We start from the raw sequence: 22,711 nt of genomic DNA on the forward strand, positions 1-22,711 counted from the left end.
TGAGATTAGTTTTCCTTTTCTCTGCAGAAGTTTTATTTTGAAAGATAATCACGTTCTTTTGAAAGTGTATTAGTTTCATATATAGCTTTAGTAAGAAACGCACAATTGTTTCTCTGTAAAGAAAGGCCGTATTATGCATCATGTCAAAGTATTTTTAGAAGAGAGATCAGTGTTCCTTTCTCTGTAAAAGCTTTACTTTGAAAGATAATCACATTCTTTTCAAACTGTATTCATTTCATGAAAAGCATTAGGAAGAAACGCACATGTGTTTCTCTGTAAAGAGAAGCAGTTGTTTCCGACATGTCAAGTATTTTTAGAAGTGAGATCAGTGTTCCTTTTCTCTGTAGAAGCTTTGCTTTGAAGTATAATCATATTCTTTTGAAAGTGTATTCATTTCATGATAAGCTTTAGTAAGAAATGTACATGTGTTTCTCTGTAAAGAAAAGCACTTCTTTTCGACATGTCAAATTACTGTTAGAAGTGAGATCAGTGTTCATTTTCTCTGTGAAAGCTTTATTTTGAAATATAGTCACGTTCTTTTGAAAGTGTATTCATTTCTAGAAATGCTTTAGTAATAATGCTCATGTGTGTCTTGGTAAGGAGTAGCAGTTGTTTCTGACATGTCAAAGTCTTGTTAGAAGTGTGATCAGTATTCATTTCTTGGTAGAAGCTTTACTTTGAAAGATAATCACATTCTTTGAAAGTATATTCATTTCATAAATAGCTTAAGTAAGAAACACACAAGTGTTTCTTTGTAAAGAGAAGCCATTGTTTGTGACATGTCAAAGTATTGTTAGAAGTTAGATCAGTGTTCCTTTACTCTGTAGAATCTTTGCTTTGAAAGATAATCACGTTCTTTTGAAAATGTATTCATTTCTTGAAAAGCTTTTGTTGGAAACGCACATGTGTTCCTTGGTAAAGAGAAGCAGTAGTTTGCGACATGTCAAAGTATTCTTAGAACTGAGATCAGTATTCCTTTTCTCTGTAGAAGCTTTAATTTGAAAGATAATCACATTGTTTTGAAAGTGTATTCATTTCATAAATAGCTTTAGTGAGAATCTCACAAGTGTTTATCTGTAAGAGAAGCAGTTGTTTGCAACATGTCAAATTACTGTTAGATGTGAGTACATTGTTCCTTTTCTCTGTACAAACTTTACTTTGAAAGATAATCACCTTCTTTTGAAAGTATATTCATTTCTTGAAAAGCTTTAGTTAAAAACGCACATGTGTTTCTTGGTAAGGAGAAGCAGTTGTTTGCAACATGTCAAAGTACTGTTAGAAGTAAGATCAGTGTTCCTTTTCTCTGTAGAAGCTTTATTTTGAAAGATAATCATGTTCCTTTGAAAATGTAATCATTTCTTGAAAAGCCCTGGTTGGAAATGCACATGTGTTTCTTGGTAAAGAGAAGACGATGTTTGCGACATGTCAAAGTATTGTTAGAAGGGAGATCAGTGTTACTTGTCACTGTACAAGCTTTACTTTGAAAGATAAGCACGTTCTTTGGAAAGTGTTTTCATTTCTTTAAAAGCTTTAGTAAGAAACGCACGTGTTTCTCTGTAAAGAGAAGCAGTTTTTGCGCCATGTCAAATTACTATTAGAAGTGAAATCAGTATTCCTTTTCTCTGTACAAGCTTTACTTTGAAAGATAATCACATTCTTTTGAAAGTATATTCATTTCTTGAAATGTTTTAGTAAGAAACACACATGTGTTTCTTGGTAAGGAGAAGCAGTTGTTTGCGACTTGTCAAAGTATTTTTGAAGTGAGATCAGTATTCCTTTTCTCTGTAGAAGCTTTACTTTGAAAGATAATCATGTTCTTTGGAAAGTGAATTCATTTCTTGAAAAGCTTTAGTTAGAAACAAACATGTGTTTCTTAGTAAAGAGAAGAAGTAGTTTGCGATATGTCAAAGTATTGTTAGAAGAGAGATCAGTGTACCATTTCTCTGTAAAAGCTTTACTTTGAAAGATAATCACGTTCTTTTGAAAGTGCATTCATTTATGAAAAGCTATAATAAGAAACACACAATTTTTTCTCTGTAAAGAGAAGAACTTGTTTGCGACATGTCAAGTTATTGTTAGAATTTAGATAAGAGTTCCTTTCTCTGTATAAGCTTTACTTTGAAAGATAATTACATTCTTTAGAAACTGTATTCATTTCAAGAAAAGCTATAGAAAAAAACGCACATGTGTTTCACTGTAAAGAGAAGCAGTTGTTTACGACATTTCAAAGTCTTCTTAGAAGTGAGATCAGTGTTCCTTTCTCGCTACCAGCTTTACTTTGAAAGAAAATCAGGAACTTTTGAAAGTGAATTCATTTCATTAAAAGCTTTAGTAAGAAATGCACAAGTGTTTCACTCTAAAGGGAAGACGTTGTTTGCGACATGTCAGAGTATTGTTAGAAGTGAGGTCACTGTTCCTTTTCCCTGTAGAAGCTTTATTTTGAAAGACAATCAAGTTTTTTTGAAAGTATATTCATTTCATCAAAAGCTTTAGTAAGAAACGCACATGGGTTTCTTGGGAAAGAGGAGCAGTTGTTTGCTACTTGTGAAAGCATTGTTAGAACTGAGATCTGTGGTCCTTTTCTCAGCACAAGCTTTATTTAGAAAGATAATCGCGTTTTTTTGAAAGTTTATTTATTTCACGAAATCTTTGTTAGAACTGAGATCAGTGTTCCTCTTCTCAGTACAAGCTTTACTTTGAAAGATAATCACGTTCTTTGAAAGTTTATTAATTGCACTAAAGCTTTGTTAGAACTGAGATCAGTGTTCCTCTTCTCAGTACAAGCTTTACTTTGAAAGATAATCAGGTTCTTTTGAAAGTTTATTTCACGAAAGCTTTAGTAAGAAACGCACATGTGTTTCTTTGTAAAGAAAAGCAGATGTTTGCTACATGTAAAAGCATTGTTAGAACTGATATCAGTGTTCCTTTTCTTAGTACAAGCTTTACTTTGAAAGATAATCGTGTACTTTTGAAAGTTTATAAATTTCACGAAAGCTTTAGTAAGAAACGCACATGTGTTTCTTTATAAAGACAAACAGTTGTTTGCTACGTGTGAAAGCATTGTTAGAACTGAGATCAGTGTTCCTTTTCTCAGTACAAGCTTTACTTTGAAGGTAATCACGTTCTTTTGAAAGTTTATTAATTGCACGAAAGCATGTTAGAACTGAGATCAGTGTTCCTCTTTTCAGTACAAGCTTAACTTTGAAAGATAATCACGATCATTTTCAAGTTTATTAATTTCACGAAAGCTTTAGTAAGAAACGCACATGTGTTCCTTTGTAAAGACAAGTAGTTGTTTGCTACGTGTGAAATCATTGTTAGAAGTGAGATCAGTGTTCCTTTTCTCAGTACAAGCTTTATTTGAAAGATAATCGCGTTCTTTTGAAAGTTTATTAATTTCACGAAAGCTTTAGTAAGAAACGCACATGTGTTTCTTTGTAAAGACAAGCAGATGTTTGCTACATGTCAAAGCATTGTTAGAACTGAGATCAGTGTTCCTTTTCTCAGTACAAACTTTACTTTGAAAGATAATCGCGTTCTTTGAAAGATTTTTAATTTCACCAAAGCTTTAGTAAGAAACGCACGTGTTTCTTTGTAAAGACAAGCTGTTGTTTGCTATATGTCAAAGCATTGTTAGAACTGATATCTGATGGAGGAGTTACTTTCATTTAATAAAGAAACTGCCTTGGCCCTTTTATAGGCCAGCCCTTAGGCGGGTGGAGTAAACAGACAGAATGCTGGGAGAAAGAAGCTGAGTGAGGAGTCGCCATGATTCTCCCACTCCAGACAGACGCAGGTTAAGATCTTTCCTGGTAAGCCAGCTCGTGGTACTACACAGAATATTAGAAATGGGTTAGATCAATATGTAAGAGCTAGCCAATAAGAGGTTGGAGCTAATGGGCCAGGAAGTGATTAAAAGAATACAGTTTCCGTGTAATAATTTCGGGGCATAAGATAGGCATGTGGGCGGCTGGATGCCGGGGATGCAGCTCTGCCGCAAATATTACAACAGAGTAGCGCTAATATTACAACAGATATCATTGTTCCTTTTCTCAAGACAAGCTTTACTTAGAAAGATAATCGCGTTCTTTTGAAAGTTTATTAATTTCACGAAAGCTTTAGTAAGAAACGCACGTGTGTTTCTCTAAAGAGAGGCCATTTTTTGTGACATGTCAAAGTATTGTTAGAAGAGAGATCAGTGTTCCTTTCTGTGCAGAAGCTTTACTTTGAAAGATAATCACATTCTTTTGAAAGTGTATTCATTTCAGGATTAGCTTTAGTAAGAAACACACGTGTTACTTGGTAAAGAGATTCAATTGTTTCCTAAATGTCAAAGTCTTGTTAGAAGTGAGATCAGTGTTCCATCATCTGTAGAAGCTTTGCTTTGAATGATAATCACGTTCTTTTGAATGTGTATTCATTTCTTGAAAAGTTTTAGTATGAAACGCACATGTGGTTCTCTGTAAAGAGAAGCAGATGTTTGCAATTGTCAAATTACTGTTAGAAGTGAGATTAGTTTTCCTTTTCTCTGCAGAAGTTTTATTTTGAAAGATAATCACGTTCTTTTGAAAGTGTATTAGTTTCATATATAGCTTTAGTAAGAAACGCACAATTGTTTCTCTGTAAAGAAAGGCCGTATTATGCATCATGTCAAAGTATTTTTAGAAGAGAGATCAGTGTTCCTTTCTCTGTAAAAGCTTTACTTTGAAAGATAATCACATTCTTTTCAAACTGTATTCATTTCATGAAAAGCATTAGGAAGAAACGCACATGTGTTTCTCTGTAAAGAGAAGCAGTTGTTTCCGACATGTCAAGTATTTTTAGAAGTGAGATCAGTGTTCCTTTTCTCTGTAGAAGCTTTGCTTTGAAGTATAATCATATTCTTTTGAAAGTGTATTCATTTCATGATAAGCTTTAGTAAGAAATGTACATGTGTTTCTCTGTAAAGAAAAGCACTTCTTTTCGACATGTCAAATTACTGTTAGAAGTGAGATCAGTGTTCATTTTCTCTGTGAAAGCTTTATTTTGAAATATAGTCACGTTCTTTTGAAAGTGTATTCATTTCTAGAAATGCTTTAGTAATAATGCTCATGTGTGTCTTGGTAAGGAGTAGCAGTTGTTTCTGACATGTCAAAGTCTTGTTAGAAGTGTGATCAGTATTCATTTCTTGGTAGAAGCTTTACTTTGAAAGATAATCACATTCTTTGAAAGTATATTCATTTCATAAATAACTTAAGTAAGAAACACACAAGTGTTTCTTTGTAAAGAGAAGCCATTGTTTGTGACATGTCAAAGTATTGTTAGAAGTTAGATCAGTGTTCCTTTACTCTGTAGAATCTTTGCTTTGAAAGATAATCACGTTCTTTTGAAAATGTATTCATTTCTTGAAAAGCTTTTGTTGGAAACGCACATGTGTTCCTTGGTAAAGAGAAGCAGTAGTTTGCGACATGTCAAAGTATTCTTAGAACTGAGATCAGTATTCCTTTTCTCTGTAGAAGCTTTAATTTGAAAGATAATCACATTGTTTTGAAAGTGTATTCATTTCATAAATAGCTTTAGTGAGAATCTCACAAGTGTTTATCTGTAAGAGAAGCAGTTGTTTGCAACATGTCAAATTACTGTTAGATGTGAGTACATTGTTCCTTTTCTCTGTACAAACTTTACTTTGAAAGATAATCACCTTCTTTTGAAAGTATATTCATTTCTTGAAAAGCTTTAGTTAAAAACGCACATGTGTTTCTTGGTAAGGAGAAGCAGTTGTTTGCAACATGTCAAAGTACTGTTAGAAGTAAGATCAGTGTTCCTTTTCTCTGTAGAAGCTTTATTTTGAAAGATAATCATGTTCCTTTGAAAATGTAATCATTTCTTGAAAAGCCCTGGTTGGAAATGCACATGTGTTTCTTGGTAAAGAGAAGACGATGTTTGCGACATGTCAAAGTATTGTTAGAAGGGAGATCAGTGTTACTTGTCACTGTACAAGCTTTACTTTGAAAGATAAGCACGTTCTTTGGAAAGTGTTTTCATTTCTTTAAAAGCTTTAGTAAGAAACGCACGTGTTTCTCTGTAAAGAGAAGCAGTTTTTGCGCCATGTCAAATTACTATTAGAAGTGAAATCAGTATTCCTTTTCTCTGTACAAGCTTTACTTTGAAAGATAATCACATTCTTTTGAAAGTATATTCATTTCTTGAAATGTTTTAGTAAGAAACACACATGTGTTTCTTGGTAAGGAGAAGCAGTTGTTTGCGACTTGTCAAAGTAGTTTTGAAGTGAGATCAGTATTCCTTTTCTCTGTAGAAGCTTTACTTTGAAAGATAATCATGTTCTTTGGAAAGTGAATTCATTTCTTGAAAAGCTTTAGTTAGAAACAAACATGTGTTTCTTAGTAAAGAGAAGAAGTAGTTTGCGATATGTCAAAGTATTGTTAGAAGAGAGATCAGTGTACCATTTCTCTGTAAAAGCTTTACTTTGAAAGATAATCACGTTCTTTTGAAAGTGCATTCATTTATGAAAAGCTATAATAAGAAACACACAATTTTTTCTCTGTAAAGAGAAGAACTTGTTTGCGACATGTCAAGTTATTGTTAGAATTTAGATAAGAGTTCCTTTCTCTGTATAAGCTTTACTTTGAAAGATAATTACATTCTTTAGAAACTGTATTCATTTCAAGAAAAGCTATAGAAAAAAACGCACATGTGTTTCACTGTAAAGAGAAGCAGTTGTTTACGACATTTCAAAGTCTTCTTAGAAGTGAGATCAGTGTTCCTTTCTCGCTACCAGCTTTACTTTGAAAGAAAATCAGGAACTTTTGAAAGTGAATTCATTTCATTAAAAGCTTTAGTAAGAAATGCACAAGTGTTTCACTCTAAAGGGAAGACGTTGTTTGCGACATGTCAGAGTATTGTTAGAAGTGAGGTCACTGTTCCTTTTCCCTGTAGAAGCTTTATTTTGAAAGACAATCAAGTTTTTTTGAAAGTATATTCATTTCATCAAAAGCTTTAGTAAGAAACGCACATGGGTTTCTTGGGAAAGAGGAGCAGTTGTTTGCTACTTGTGAAAGCATTGTTAGAACTGAGATCTGTGGTCCTTTTCTCAGCCCAAGCTTTATTTAGAAAGATAATCGCGTTTTTTTGAAAGTTTATTTATTTCACGAAATCTTTGTTAGAACTGAGATCAGTGTTCCTCTTCTCAGTACAAGCTTTACTTTGAAAGATAATCACGTTCTTTGAAAGTTTATTAATTGCACTAAAGCTTTGTTAGAACTGAGATCAGTGTTCCTCTTCTCAGTACAAGCTTTACTTTGAAAGATAATCAGGTTCTTTTGAAAGTTTATTTCACGAAAGCTTTAGTAAGAAACGCACATGTGTTTCTTTGTAAAGAAAAGCAGATGTTTGCTACATGTAAAAGCATTGTTAGAACTGATATCAGTGTTCCTTTTCTTAGTACAAGCTTTACTTTGAAAGATAATCGTGTACTTTTGAAAGTTTATAAATTTCACGAAAGCTTTAGTAAGAAACGCACATGTGTTTCTTTATAAAGACAAACAGTTGTTTGCTACGTGTGAAAGCATTGTTAGAACTGAGATCAGTGTTCCTTTTCTCAGTACAAGCTTTACTTTGAAGGTAATCACGTTCTTTTGAAAGTTTATTAATTGCACGAAAGCATGTTAGAACTGAGATCAGTGTTCCTCTTTTCAGTACAAGCTTAACTTTGAAAGATAATCACGATCATTTTCAAGTTTATTAATTTCACGAAAGCTTTAGTAAGAAACGCACATGTGTTCCTTTGTAAAGACAAGTAGTTGTTTGCTACGTGTGAAATCATTGTTAGAAGTGAGATCAGTGTTCCTTTTCTCAGTACAAGCTTTATTTGAAAGATAATCGCGTTCTTTTGAAAGTTTATTAATTTCACGAAAGCTTTAGTAAGAAACGCACATGTGTTTCTTTGTAAAGACAAGCAGATGTTTGCTACATGTCAAAGCATTGTTAGAACTGAGATCAGTGTTCCTTTTCTCAGTACAAACTTTACTTTGAAAGATAATCGCGTTCTTTGAAAGATTTTTAATTTCACCAAAGCTTTAGTAAGAAACGCACGTGTTTCTTTGTAAAGACAAGCTGTTGTTTGCTATATGTCAAAGCATTGTTAGAACTGATATCTGATGGAGGAGTTACTTTCATTTAATAAAGAAACTGCCTTGGCCCTTTTATAGGCCAGCCCTTAGGCGGGTGGAGTAAACAGACAGAATGCTGGGAGAAAGAAGCTGAGTGAGGAGTCGCCATGATTCTCCCACTCCAGACAGACGCAGGTTAAGATCTTTCCTGGTAAGCCAGCTCGTGGTACTACACAGAATATTAGAAATGGGTTAGATCAATATGTAAGAGCTAGCCAATAAGAGGTTGGAGCTAATGGGCCAGGAAGTGATTAAAAGAATACAGTTTCCGTGTAATAATTTCGGGGCATAAGATAGGCATGTGGGCGGCTGGATGCCGGGGATGCAGCTCTGCCGCAAATATTACAACAGAGTAGCGCTAATATTACAACAGATATCATTGTTCCTTTTCTCAAGACAAGCTTTACTTAGAAAGATAATCGCGTTCTTTTGAAAGTTTATTAATTTCACGAAAGCTTTAGTAAGAAACGCACGTGTGTTTCTCTAAAGAGAGGCCATTTTTTGTGACATGTCAAAGTATTGTTAGAAGAGAGATCAGTGTTCCTTTCTGTGCAGAAGCTTTACTTTGAAAGATAATCACATTCTTTTGAAAGTGTATTCATTTCAGGATTAGCTTTAGTAAGAAACACACGTGTTACTTGGTAAAGAGATTCAATTGTTTCCTAAATGTCAAAGTCTTGTTAGAAGTGAGATCAGTGTTCCATCATCTGTAGAAGCTTTGCTTTGAATGATAATCACGTTCTTTTGAATGTGTATTCATTTCTTGAAAAGTTTTAGTATGAAACGCACATGTGGTTCTCTGTAAAGAGAAGCAGATGTTTGCAATTGTCAAATTACTGTTAGAAGTGAGATTAGTTTTCCTTTTCTCTGCAGAAGTTTTATTTTGAAAGATAATCACGTTCTTTTGAAAGTGTATTAGTTTCATATATAGCTTTAGTAAGAAACGCACAATTGTTTCTCTGTAAAGAAAGGCCGTATTATGCATCATGTCAAAGTATTTTTAGAAGAGAGATCAGTGTTCCTTTCTCTGTAAAAGCTTTACTTTGAAAGATAATCACATTCTTTTCAAACTGTATTCATTTCATGAAAAGCATTAGGAAGAAACGCACATGTGTTTCTCTGTAAAGAGAAGCAGTTGTTTCCGACATGTCAAGTATTTTTAGAAGTGAGATCAGTGTTCCTTTTCTCTGTAGAAGCTTTGCTTTGAAGTATAATCATATTCTTTTGAAAGTGTATTCATTTCATGATAAGCTTTAGTAAGAAATGTACATGTGTTTCTCTGTAAAGAAAAGCACTTCTTTTCGACTTGTCAAATTACTGTTAGAAGTGAGATCAGTGTTCATTTTCTCTGTGAAAGCTTTATTTTGAAATATAGTCACGTTCTTTTGAAAGTGTATTCATTTCTAGAAATGCTTTAGTAATAATGCTCATGTGTGTCTTGGTAAGGAGTAGCAGTTGTTTCTGACATGTCAAAGTCTTGTTAGAAGTGTGATCAGTATTCATTTCTTGGTAGAAGCTTTACTTTGAAAGATAATCACATTCTTTGAAAGTATATTCATTTCATAAATAGCTTAAGTAAGAAACACACAAGTGTTTCTTTGTAAAGAGAAGCCATTGTTTGTGACATGTCAAAGTATTGTTAGAAGTTAGATCAGTGTTCCTTTACTCTGTAGAATCTTTGCTTTGAAAGATAATCACGTTCTTTTGAAAATGTATTCATTTCTTGAAAAGCTTTTGTTGGAAACGCACATGTGTTCCTTGGTAAAGAGAAGCAGTAGTTTGCGACATGTCAAAGTATTCTTAGAACTGAGATCAGTATTCCTTTTCTCTGTAGAAGCTTTAATTTGAAAGATAATCACATTGTTTTGAAAGTGTATTCATTTCATAAATAGCTTTAGTGAGAATCTCACAAGTGTTTATCTGTAAGAGAAGCAGTTGTTTGCAACATGTCAAATTACTGTTAGATGTGAGTACATTGTTCCTTTTCTCTGTACAAACTTTACTTTGAAAGATAATCACCTTCTTTTGAAAGTATATTCATTTCTTGAAAAGCTTTAGTTAAAAACGCACATGTGTTTCTTGGTAAGGAGAAGCAGTTGTTTGCAACATGTCAAAGTACTGTTAGAAGTAAGATCAGTGTTCCTTTTCTCTGTAGAAGCTTTATTTTGAAAGATAATCATGTTCCTTTGAAAATGTAATCATTTCTTGAAAAGCCCTGGTTGGAAATGCACATGTGTTTCTTGGTAAAGAGAAGCCGATGTTTGCTACATGTCAAAGTATTGTTAGAAGGGAGATCAGTGTTACTTGTCACTGTACAAGCTTTACTTTGAAAGATAAGCACGTTCTTTGGAAAGTGTTTTCATTTCTTTAAAAGCTTTAGTAAGAAACGCACGTGTTTCTCTGTAAAGAGAAGCAGTTTTTGCGCCATGTCAAATTACTATTAGAAGTGAAATCAGTATTCCTTTTCTCTGTACAAGCTTTACTTTGAAAGATAATCACATTCTTTTGAAAGTATATTCATTTCTTGAAATGTTTTAGTAAGAAACACACATGTGTTTCTTGGTAAGGAGAAGCAGTTGTTTGCGACTTGTCAAAGTAGTTTTGAAGTGAGATCAGTATTCCTTTTCTCTGTAGAAGCTTTACTTTGAAAGATAATCATGTTCTTTGGAAAGTGAATTCATTTCTTGAAAAGCTTTAGTTAGAAACAAACATGTGTTTCTTAGTAAAGAGAAGAAGTAGTTTGCGATATGTCAAAGTATTGTTAGAAGAGAGATCAGTGTACCATTTCTCTGTAAAAGCTTTACTTTGAAAGATAATCACGTTCTTTTGAAAGTGCATTCATTTATGAAAAGCTATAATAAGAAACACACAATTTTTTCTCTGTAAAGAGAAGAACTTGTTTGCGACATGTCAAGTTATTGTTAGAATTTAGATAAGAGTTCCTTTCTCTGTATAAGCTTTACTTTGAAAGATAATTACATTCTTTAGAAACTGTATTCATTTCAAGAAAAGCTATAGAAAAAAACGCACATGTGTTTCACTGTAAAGAGAAGCAGTTGTTTACGACATTTCAAAGTCTTCTTAGAAGTGAGATCAGTGTTCCTTTCTCGCTACCAGCTTTACTTTGAAAGAAAATCAGGAACTTTTGAAAGTGAATTCATTTCATTAAAAGCTTTAGTAAGAAATGCACAAGTGTTTCACTCTAAAGGGAAGACGTTGTTTGCGACATGTCAGAGTATTGTTAGAAGTGAGGTCACTGTTCCTTTTCCCTGTAGAAGCTTTATTTTGAAAGACAATCAAGTTTTTTTGAAAGTATATTCATTTCATCAAAAGCTTTAGTAAGAAACGCACATGGGTTTCTTGGGAAAGAGGAGCAGTTGTTTGCTACTTGTGAAAGCATTGTTAGAACTGAGGTCTGTGGTCCTTTTCTCAGCCCAAGCTTTATTTAGAAAGATAATCGCGTTTTTTTGAAAGTTTATTTATTTCACGAAATCTTTGTTAGAACTGAGATCAGTGTTCCTCTTCTCAGTACAAGCTTTACTTTGAAAGATAATCACGTTCTTTGAAAGTTTATTAATTGCACTAAAGCTTTGTTAGAACTGAGATCAGTGTTCCTCTTCTCAGTACAAGCTTTACTTTGAAAGATAATCAGGTTCTTTTGAAAGTTTATTTCACGAAAGCTTTAGTAAGAAACGCACATGTGTTTCTTTGTAAAGACAAGCAGATGTTTGCTACATGTCAAAGCATTGTTAGAACTGAGATCAGTGTTCCTTTTCTTAGTACAAACTTTACTTTGAAAGATAATCGCGTTCTTTGAAAGATTTTTAATTTCACCAAAGCTTTAGTAAGAAACGCACGTGTTTCTTTGTAAAGACAAGCTGTTGTTTGCTATATGTCAAAGCATTGTTAGAACTGATATCTGATGGAGGAGTTACTTTCATTTAATAAAGAAACTGCCTTGGCCCTTTTATAGGCCAGCCCTTAGGCGGGTGGAGTAAACAGACAGAATGCTGGGAGAAAGAAGCTGAGTGAGGAGTCGCCATGATTCTCCCACTCCAGACAGACGCAGGTTAAGATCTTTCCTGGTAAGCCAGCTCGTGGTACTACACAGAATATTAGAAATGGGTTAGATCAATATGTAAGAGCTAGCCAATAAGAGGTTGGAGCTAATGGGCCAGGAAGTGATTAAAAGAATACAGTTTCCGTGTAATTATTTCGGGGCATAAGCTAGCCATGTGGGCGGCTGGGTGCCGGGGACGCAGCCCTGCTGCAAATATTACAACAGAGTGGCGCTAATATTACAACAGAGTGGCCCCCAAGACAGCTTTTTGCTGTTTGTGGGTTGCGTGCAGCAAAGAAATTGTCCTGACTCAGCAACAGGAAAAAAACTGGCTGTTTTAAAATGCCGGCTTTCTGGGCTGTGCTGCCATCGTGATCTCTGTCTGGCTCCCGAGGGAGACAGAGCTTTTGAATGGAGCATTTGGAGTAAAGTGCTATGGCTTGCTTGATGGCAATGTGGACTGTGTCTGGAACTGTGAGTGGCTCAGGGGCACCAAATGGCTCTGAGGCAGGAGCGGCTCAACTCCGCCATGCTGAACTGTGCTGGTCTCAGGCAGGAACTACCGTAATTACTGTAATAACAGCACAGTTAAGGTTTCGACTGGGCAGGACACAGGCGGTACCGTATTAGCCCTACATGGTGCAACTTAAGTTTTTGAAAAGTGCTTAACATTTTAAGAAATGCTCCTGGATAGTAAAAAAATTACAGATTCACAATAAAACAGATTCAGACATAAAATACATAAAAGACCACAGTGTTGGATGAATATACGTAGGCTTGAGAGAGAGAAAAAAATATATATAAAGAATAAAGTTAATGTTTTAAAAAAAGGGTAAAGTCTTTAAAGAGACAGAGTACAGATAGTTATAGATTAAAAGAAATAAAGAAAAATAAGCCACGTAAAAATGGAAAATTCACAGAGAGTCTGGATTCTTTGTATTATTGTGTTTTCTTTAAAATTTTTGACTGTGAAGGAGCTAAGTACAGAGAGACATTTCATTATATGGGCTGCCAAGCTAAACCAGAATGGATATAAGGGTATTATGATTTCAGAATATGGGTCTAAGGACATGATGCTTTGGAGAGGGTCTTCTTTTGTTTTCACAGAGGATGCGACCCTGTGGATTTCTTCTATCCCAATATGGTATGATAGACCGCGCCCTCCTGAAAGGTTACTGTAAACACCCTCAAAAACTTACTTCACTCAACTGCCAACTGAGATGACCCTGGCACACAGGTTATCCCATAAAAGACCTAATTAACGACGCCCCCATTCAGCAGGAAGCAGTTTGGAGAGAAAAATCTGCGCCCATGTTCCCAAATATGGTTTATAAATGTTCTTTTACATTTAAAGGGGGATATGATATAGATATAAATAATTTGCATTTGTATAGATTTTAAGGTCAATTTTGTTATATGTATATGTATTTCTGATCTTGATTAAGGTATTGTGATTGTGTAGTTCATTTAAAAATGTAATGTATAATTAGGAAATATAGGTTGCTAATGGATAATCATAAATAATAGTCAAGCTTGTAGTCATGTTAGTTAGATTTTCTAGATGTGCATAGATATATTTCAGATAGGCATTCTTCATATTTTGCAAAGGCTACAGAATATGGCATTTAAGTGTTTTAATAACTTAGGGTTTTTCATGACAATGAGACACGTCTGCTCCTGGCAGCACCAATCTACTTCAAAAGGAAGATGGGCATCGAAGAGGATCCTTATGGGGTTTGATAGCCACTTGGGCAAGAAACTGTTCTTGCCTGGACTATTGCATAAACTAGACACAGAGAACCCGCAGAAAAAGGACTACTGAACTTGCGTAAAGGTGAGATGATCTTTCGGGGTTCCTGATTCATAAAAGAGTCTGCAAGACATTCTGCAGGACACAGCAGATAGTGACTGAACTGTCTTTGGAATTTCCTGCTTCATGAAAATGTGTCTGCTGGATACTATGAGCCTGTAGGCCGAAGATGGATGCCCCAACAGTAAGAAAAGAACTTTGGGTGACTGTCCAGGCAGAGAGATGTCTCTGTCATTTCTAAAGTTTGAAATTTCTTATTTCTTGTTTACTCAGGTAACATTATATCCTTCTGGAGTCTTTGATGGAGTTGAAGAACGGTTAGTTATAGTTATAGTTTTCCTTAGTTATGATAAAAGATAGATATAAATATTGTAACTGTAATTCTTGCTTGACAACTGTCTTGTTATATGTAATTTTACTATGTTAAAGTTAAAGCCTTTCTTTTTGTTTAAACAAAAAAGGGGAAATGATGGAGGAGTTACTTTCATTTAATAAAGAAACTGCCTTGGCCCATTTATAGGCCAGCCCTTAGGTGGGTGGAGTAAACAGACAGAATGCTGGGAGAAAGAAGCTGAGTGAGGAGTCGCCATGATTCTCCCACTCCAGACAGACGCAGGTTAAGATCTTTCCTGGTAAGCCAGCTCGTGGTACTACACAGAATATTAGAAATGGGTTAGATCAATATGTAAGAGCTAGCCAATAAGAGGTTGGAGCTAATGGGCCAGGAAGTGATTAAAAGAATACAGTTTCCGTGTAATAATTTCGGGGCATAAGATAGGCATGTGGGCGGCTGGATGCCGGGGATGCAGCTCTGCCGCAAATATTACAACAGAGTAGCGCTAATATTACAACAGATATCATTGTTCCTTTTCTCAAGACAAGCTTTACTTAGAAAGATAATCGCGTTCTTTTGAAAGTTTATTAATTTCACGAAAGCTTTAGTAAGAAACGCACGTGTGTTTCTCTAAAGAGAGGCCATTTTTTGTGACATGTCAAAGTATTGTTAGAAGAGAGATCAGTGTTCCTTTCTGTGCAGAAGCTTTACTTTGAAAGATAATCACATTCTTTTGAAAGTGTATTCATTTCAGGATTAGCTTTAGTAAGAAACACACGTGTTACTTGGTAAAGAGATTCAATTGTTTCCTAAATGTCAAAGTCTTGTTAGAAGTGAGATCAGTGTTCCATCATCTGTAGAAGCTTTGCTTTGAATGATAATCACGTTCTTTTGAATGTGTATTCATTTCTTGAAAAGTTTTAGTATGAAACGCACATGTGGTTCTCTGTAAAGAGAAGCAGATGTTTGCAATTGTCAAATTACTGTTAGAAGTGAGATTAGTTTTCCTTTTCTCTGCAGAAGTTTTATTTTGAAAGATAATCACGTTCTTTTGAAAGTGTATTAGTTTCATATATAGCTTTAGTAAGAAACGCACAATTGTTTCTCTGTAAAGAAAGGCCGTATTATGCATCATGTCAAAGTATTTTTAGAAGAGAGATCAGTGTTCCTTTCTCTGTAAAAGCTTTACTTTGAAAGATAATCACATTCTTTTCAAACTGTATTCATTTCATGAAAAGCATTAGGAAGAAACGCACATGTGTTTCTCTGTAAAGAGAAGCAGTTGTTTCCGACATGTCAAGTATTTTTAGAAGTGAGATCAGTGTTCCTTTTCTCTGTAGAAGCTTTGCTTTGAAGTATAATCATATTCTTTTGAAAGTGTATTCATTTCATGATAAGCTTTAGTAAGAAATGTACATGTGTTTCTCTGTAAAGAAAAGCACTTCTTTTCGACATGTCAAATTACTGTTAGAAGTGAGATCAGTGTTCATTTTCTCTGTGAAAGCTTTATTTTGAAATATAGTCACGCTCTTTTGAAAGTGTATTCATTTCTAGAAATGCTTTAGTAATAATGCTCATGTGTGTCTTGGTAAGGAGTAGCAGTTGTTTCTGACATGTCAAAGTCTTGTTAGAAGTGTGATCAGTATTCATTTCTTGGTAGAAGCTTTACTTTGAAAGATAATCACATTCTTTGAAAGTATATTCATTTCATAAATAGCTTAAGTAAGAAACACACAAGTGTTTCTTTGTAAAGAGAAGCCATTGTTTGTGACATGTCAAAGTATTGTTAGAAGTTAGATCAGTGTTCCTTTACTCTGTAGAATCTTTGCTTTGAAAGATAATCACGTTCTTTTGAAAATGTATTCATTTCTTGAAAAGCTTTTGTTGGAAACGCACATGTGTTCCTTGGTAAAGAGAAGCAGTAGTTTGCGACATGTCAAAGTATTCTTAGAACTGAGATCAGTATTCCTTTTCTCTGTAGAAGCTTTAATTTGAAAGATAATCACATTGTTTTGAAAGTGTATTCATTTCATAAATAGCTTTAGTGAGAATCTCACAAGTGTTTATCTGTAAGAGAAGCAGTTGTTTGCAACATGTCAAATTACTGTTAGATGTGAGTACATTGTTCCTTTTCTCTGTACAAACTTTACTTTGAAAGATAATCACCTTCTTTTGAAAGTATATTCATTTCTTGAAAAGCTTTAGTTAAAAACGCACATGTGTTTCTTGGTAAGGAGAAGCAGTTGTTTGCAACATGTCAAAGTACTGTTAGAAGTAAGATCAGTGTTCCTTTTCTCTGTAGAAGCTTTATTTTGAAAGATAATCATGTTCCTTTGAAAATGTAATCATTTCTTGAAAAGCCCTGGTTGGAAATGCACATGTGTTTCTTGGTAAAGAGAAGCCGATGTTTGCTACATGTCAAAGTATTGTTAGAAGGGAGATCAGTGTTACTTGTCACTGTACAAGCTTTACTTTGAAAGATAAGCACGTTCTTTGGAAAGTGTTTTCATTTCTTTAAAAGCTTTAGTAAGAAACGCACGTGTTTCTCTGTAAAGAGAAGCAGTTTTTGCGCCATGTCAAATTACTATTAGAAGTGAAATCAGTATTCCTTTTCTCTGTACAAGCTTTACTTTGAAAGATAATCACATTCTTTTGAAAGTATATTCATTTCTTGAAATGTTTTAGTAAGAAACACACATGTGTTTCTTGGTAAGGAGAAGCAGTTGTTTGCGACTTGTCAAAGTAGTTTTGAAGTGAGATCAGTATTCCTTTTCTCTGTAGAAGCTTTACTTTGAAAGATAATCATGTTCTTTGGAAAGTGAATTCATTTCTTGAAAAGCTTTAGTTAGAAACAAACATGTGTTTCTTAGTAAAGAGAAGAAGTAGTTTGCGATATGTCAAAGTATTGTTAGAAGAGAGATCAGTGTACCATTTCTCTGTAAAAGCTTTACTTTGAAAGATAATCACGTTCTTTTGAAAGTGCATTCATTTATGAAAAGCTATAATAAGAAACACACAATTTTTTCTCTGTAAAGAGAAGAACTTGTTTGCGACATGTCAAGTTATTGTTAGAATTTAGATAAGAGTTCCTTTCTCTGTATAAGCTTTACTTTGAAAGATAATTACATTCTTTAGAAACTGTATTCATTTCAAGAAAAGCTATAGAAAAAAACGCACATGTGTTTCACTGTAAAGAGAAGCAGTTGTTTACGACATTTCAAAGTCTTCTTAGAAGTGAGATCAGTGTTCCTTTCTCGCTACCAGCTTTACTTTGAAAGAAAATCAGGAACTTTTGAAAGTGAATTCATTTCATTAAAAGCTTTAGTAAGAAATGCACAAGTGTTTCACTCTAAAGGGAAGACGTTGTTTGCGACATGTCAGAGTATTGTTAGAAGTGAGGTCACTGTTCCTTTTCCCTGTAGAAGCTTTATTTTGAAAGACAATCAAGTTTTTTTGAAAGTATATTCATTTCATCAAAAGCTTTAGTAAGAAACGCACATGGGTTTCTTGGGAAAGAGGAGCAGTTGTTTGCTACTTGTGAAAGCATTGTTAGAACTGAGATCTGTGGTCCTTTTCTCAGCACAAGCTTTATTTAGAAAGATAATCGCGTTTTTTTGAAAGTTTATTTATTTCACGAAATCTTTGTTAGAACTGAGATCAGTGTTCCTCTTCTCAGTACAAGCTTTACTTTGAAAGATAATCACGTTCTTTGAAAGTTTATTAATTGCACTAAAGCTTTGTTAGAACTGAGATCAGTGTTCCTCTTCTCAGTACAAGCTTTACTTTGAAAGATAATCAGGTTCTTTTGAAAGTTTATTTCACGAAAGCTTTAGTAAGAAACGCACATGTGTTTCTTTGTAAAGAAAAGCAGATGTTTGCTACATGTAAAAGCATTGTTAGAACTGATATCAGTGTTCCTTTTCTTAGTACAAGCTTTACTTTGAAAGATAATCGTGTACTTTTGAAAGTTTATAAATTTCACGAAAGCTTTAGTAAGAAACGCACATGTGTTTCTTTATAAAGACAAACAGTTGTTTGCTACGTGTGAAAGCATTGTTAGAACTGAGATCAGTGTTCCTTTTCTCAGTACAAGCTTTACTTTGAAGGTAATCACGTTCTTTTGAAAGTTTATTAATTGCACGAAAGCATGTTAGAACTGAGATCAGTGTTCCTCTTTTCAGTACAAGCTTAATTTTGAAAGATAATCACGATCATTTTCAAGTTTATTAATTTCACGAAAGCTTTAGTAAGAAACGCACATGGGTTTCTTGGGAAAGAGGAGCAGTTGTTTGCTACGTGTGAAATCATTGTTAGAAGTGAGATCAGTGTTCCTTTTCTCAGTACAAGCTTTATTTGAAAGATAATCGCGTTCTTTTGAAAGTTTATTAATTTCACGAAAGCTTTAGTAAGAAACGCACATGTGTTTCTTTGTAAAGACAAGCAGATGTTTGCTACATGTCAAAGCATTGTTAGAACTGAGATCAGTGTTCCTTTTCTCAGTACAAACTTTACTTTGAAAGATAATCGCGTTCTTTGAAAGATTTTTAATTTCACCAAAGCTTTAGTAAGAAACGCACGTGTTTCTTTGTAAAGACAAGCTGTTGTTTGCTATATGTCAAAGCATTGTTAGAACTGATATCTGATGGAGGAGTTACTTTCATTTAATAAAGAAACTGCCTTGGCCCTTTTATAGGCCAGCCCTTAGGCGGGTGGAGTAAACAGACAGAATGCTGGGAGAAAGAAGCTGAGTGAGGAGTCGCCATGATTCTCCCACTCCAGACAGACGCAGGTTAAGATCTTTCCTGGTAAGCCAGCTCGTGGTACTACACAGAATATTAGAAATGGGTTAGATCAATATGTAAGAGCTAGCCAATAAGAGGTTGGAGCTAATGGGCCAGGAAGTGATTAAAAGAATACAGTTTCCGTGTAATTATTTCGGGGCATAAGCTAGCCATGTGGGCGGCTGGGTGCCGGGGACGCAGCCCTGCTGCAAATATTACAACAGAGTGGCGCTAATATTACAACAGAGTGGCCCCCAAGACAGCTTTTTGCTGTTTGTGGGTTGCGTGCAGCAAAGAAATTGTCCTGACTCAGCAACAGGAAAAAAACTGGCTGTTTTAAAATGCCGGCTTTCTGGGCTGTGCTGCCATCGTGATCTCTGTCTGGCTCCCGAGGGAGACAGAGCTTTTGAATGGAGCATTTGGAGTAAAGTGCTATGGCTTGCTTGATGGCAATGTGGACTGTGTCTGGAACTGTGAGTGGCTCAGGGGCACCAAATGGCTCTGAGGCAGGAGCGGCTCAACTCCGCCATGCTGAACTGTGCTGGTCTCAGGCAGGAACTACCGTAATTACTGTAATAACAGCACAGTTAAGGTTTCGACTGGGCAGGACACAGGCGGTACCGTATTAGCCCTACATGGTGCAACTTAAGTTTTTGAAAAGTGCTTAACATTTTAAGAAATGCTCCTGGATAGTAAAAAAATTACAGATTCACAATAAAACAGATTCAGACATAAAATACATAAAAGACCACAGTGTTGGATGAATATACGTAGGCTTGAGAGAGAGAAAAAAATATATATAAAGAATAAAGTTAATGTTTTAAAAAAAGGGTAAAGTCTTTAAAGAGACAGAGTACAGATAGTTATAGATTAAAAGAAATAAAGAAAAATAAGCCACGTAAAAATGGAAAATTCACAGAGAGTCTGGATTCTTTGTATTATTGTGTTTTCTTTAAAATTTTTGACTGTGAAGGAGCTAAGTACAGAGAGACATTTCATTATATGGGCTGCCAAGCTAAACCAGAATGGATATAAGGGTATTATGATTTCAGAATATGGGTCTAAGGACATGATGCTTTGGAGAGGGTCTTCTTTTGTTTTCACAGAGGATGCGACCCTGTGGATTTCTTCTATCCCAATATGGTATGATAGACCGCGCCCTCCTGAAAGGTTACTGTAAACACCCTCAAAAACTTACTTCACTCAACTGCCAACTGAGATGACCCTGGCACACAGGTTATCCCATAAAAGACCTAATTAACGGCGCCCCCATTCAGCAGGAAGCAGTTTGGAGAGAAAAATCTGCGCCCATGTTCCCAAATATGGTTTATAAATGTTCTTTTACATTTAAAGGGGGATATGATATAGATATAAATAATTTGCATTTGTATAGATTTTAAGGTCAATTTTGTTATATGTATATGTATTTCTGATCTTGATTAAGGTATTGTGATTGTGTAGTTCATTTAAAAATGTAATGTATAATTAGGAAATATAGGTTGCTAATGGATAATCATAAATAATAGTCAAGCTTGTAGTCATGTTAGTTAGATTTTCTAGATGTGCATAGATATATTTCAGATAGGCATTCTTCATATTTTGCAAAGGCTACAGAATATGGCATTTAAGTGTTTTAATAACTTAGGGTTTTTCATGACAATGAGACACGTCTGCTCCTGGCAGCACCAATCTACTTCAAAAGGAAGATGGGCATCGAAGAGGATCCTTATGGGGTTTGATAGCCACTTGGGCAAGAAACTGTTCTTGCCTGGACTATTGCATAAACTAGACACAGAGAACCCGCAGAAAAAGGACTACTGAACTTGCGTAAAGGTGAGATGATCTTTCGGGGTTCCTGATTCATAAAAGAGTCTGCAAGACATTCTGCAGGACACAGCAGATAGTGACTGAACTGTCTTTGGAATTTCCTGCTTCATGAAAATGTGTCTGCTGGATACTATGAGCCTGTAGGCCGAAGATGGATGCCCCAACAGTAAGAAAAGAACTTTGGGTGACTGTCCAGGCAGAGAGATGTCTCTGTCATTTCTAAAGTTTGAAATTTCTTATTTCTTGTTTACTCAGGTAACATTATATCCTTCTGGAGTCTTTGATGGAGTTGAAGAACGGTTAGTTATAGTTATAGTTTTCCTTAGTTATGATAAAAGATAGATATAAATATTGTAACTGTAATTCTTGCTTGACAACTGTCTTGTTATATGTAATTTTACTATGTTAAAGTTAAAGCCTTTCTTTTTGTTTAAACAAAAAAGGGGAAATGATGGAGGAGTTACTTTCATTTAATAAAGAAACTGCCTTGGCCCATTTATAGGCCAGCCCTTAGGTGGGTGGAGTAAACAGACAGAATGCTGGGAGAAAGAAGCTGAGTGAGGAGTCGCCATGATTCTCCCACTCCAGACAGACGCAGGTTAAGATCTTTCCTGGTAAGCCAGCTCGTGGTACTACACAGAATATTAGAAATGGGTTAGATCAATATGTAAGAGCTAGCCAATAAGAGGTTGGAGCTAATGGGCCAGGAAGTGATTAAAAGAATACAGTTTCCGTGTAATAATTTCGGGGCATAAGATAGGCATGTGGGCGGCTGGATGCCGGGGATGCAGCTCTGCCGCAAATATTACAACAGAGTAGCGCTAATATTACAACAGATATCATTGTTCCTTTTCTCAAGACAAGCTTTACTTAGAAAGATAATCGCGTTCTTTTGAAAGTTTATTAATTTCACGAAAGCTTTAGTAAGAAACGCACGTGTGTTTCTCTAAAGAGAGGCCATTTTTTGTGACATGTCAAAGTATTGTTAGAAGAGAGATCAGTGTTCCTTTCTGTGCAGAAGCTTTACTTTGAAAGATAATCACATTCTTTTGAAAGTGTATTCATTTCAGGATTAGCTTTAGTAAGAAACACACGTGTTACTTGGTAAAGAGATTCAATTGTTTCCTAAATGTCAAAGTCTTGTTAGAAGTGAGATCAGTGTTCCATCATCTGTAGAAGCTTTGCTTTGAATGATAATCACGTTCTTTTGAATGTGTATTCATTTCTTGAAAAGTTTTAGTATGAAACGCACATGTGGTTCTCTGTAAAGAGAAGCAGATGTTTGCAATTGTCAAATTACTGTTAGAAGTGAGATTAGTTTTCCTTTTCTCTGCAGAAGTTTTATTTTGAAAGATAATCACGTTCTTTTGAAAGTGTATTAGTTTCATATATAGCTTTAGTAAGAAACGCACAATTGTTTCTCTGTAAAGAAAGGCCGTATTATGCATCATGTCAAAGTATTTTTAGAAGAGAGATCAGTGTTCCTTTCTCTGTAAAAGCTTTACTTTGAAAGATAATCACATTCTTTTCAAACTGTATTCATTTCATGAAAAGCATTAGGAAGAAACGCACATGTGTTTCTCTGTAAAGAGAAGCAGTTGTTTCCGACATGTCAAGTATTTTTAGAAGTGAGATCAGTGTTCCTTTTCTCTGTAGAAGCTTTGCTTTGAAGTATAATCATATTCTTTTGAAAGTGTATTCATTTCATGATAAGCTTTAGTAAGAAATGTA

The sequence above is a fragment of the Chionomys nivalis genome, chromosome 1 (genome assembly GCF_950005125.1).
Source record: "Chionomys nivalis chromosome 1, mChiNiv1.1, whole genome shotgun sequence".
NCBI classification, from domain to species: Eukaryota; Metazoa; Chordata; class Mammalia; order Rodentia; family Cricetidae; genus Chionomys; species Chionomys nivalis.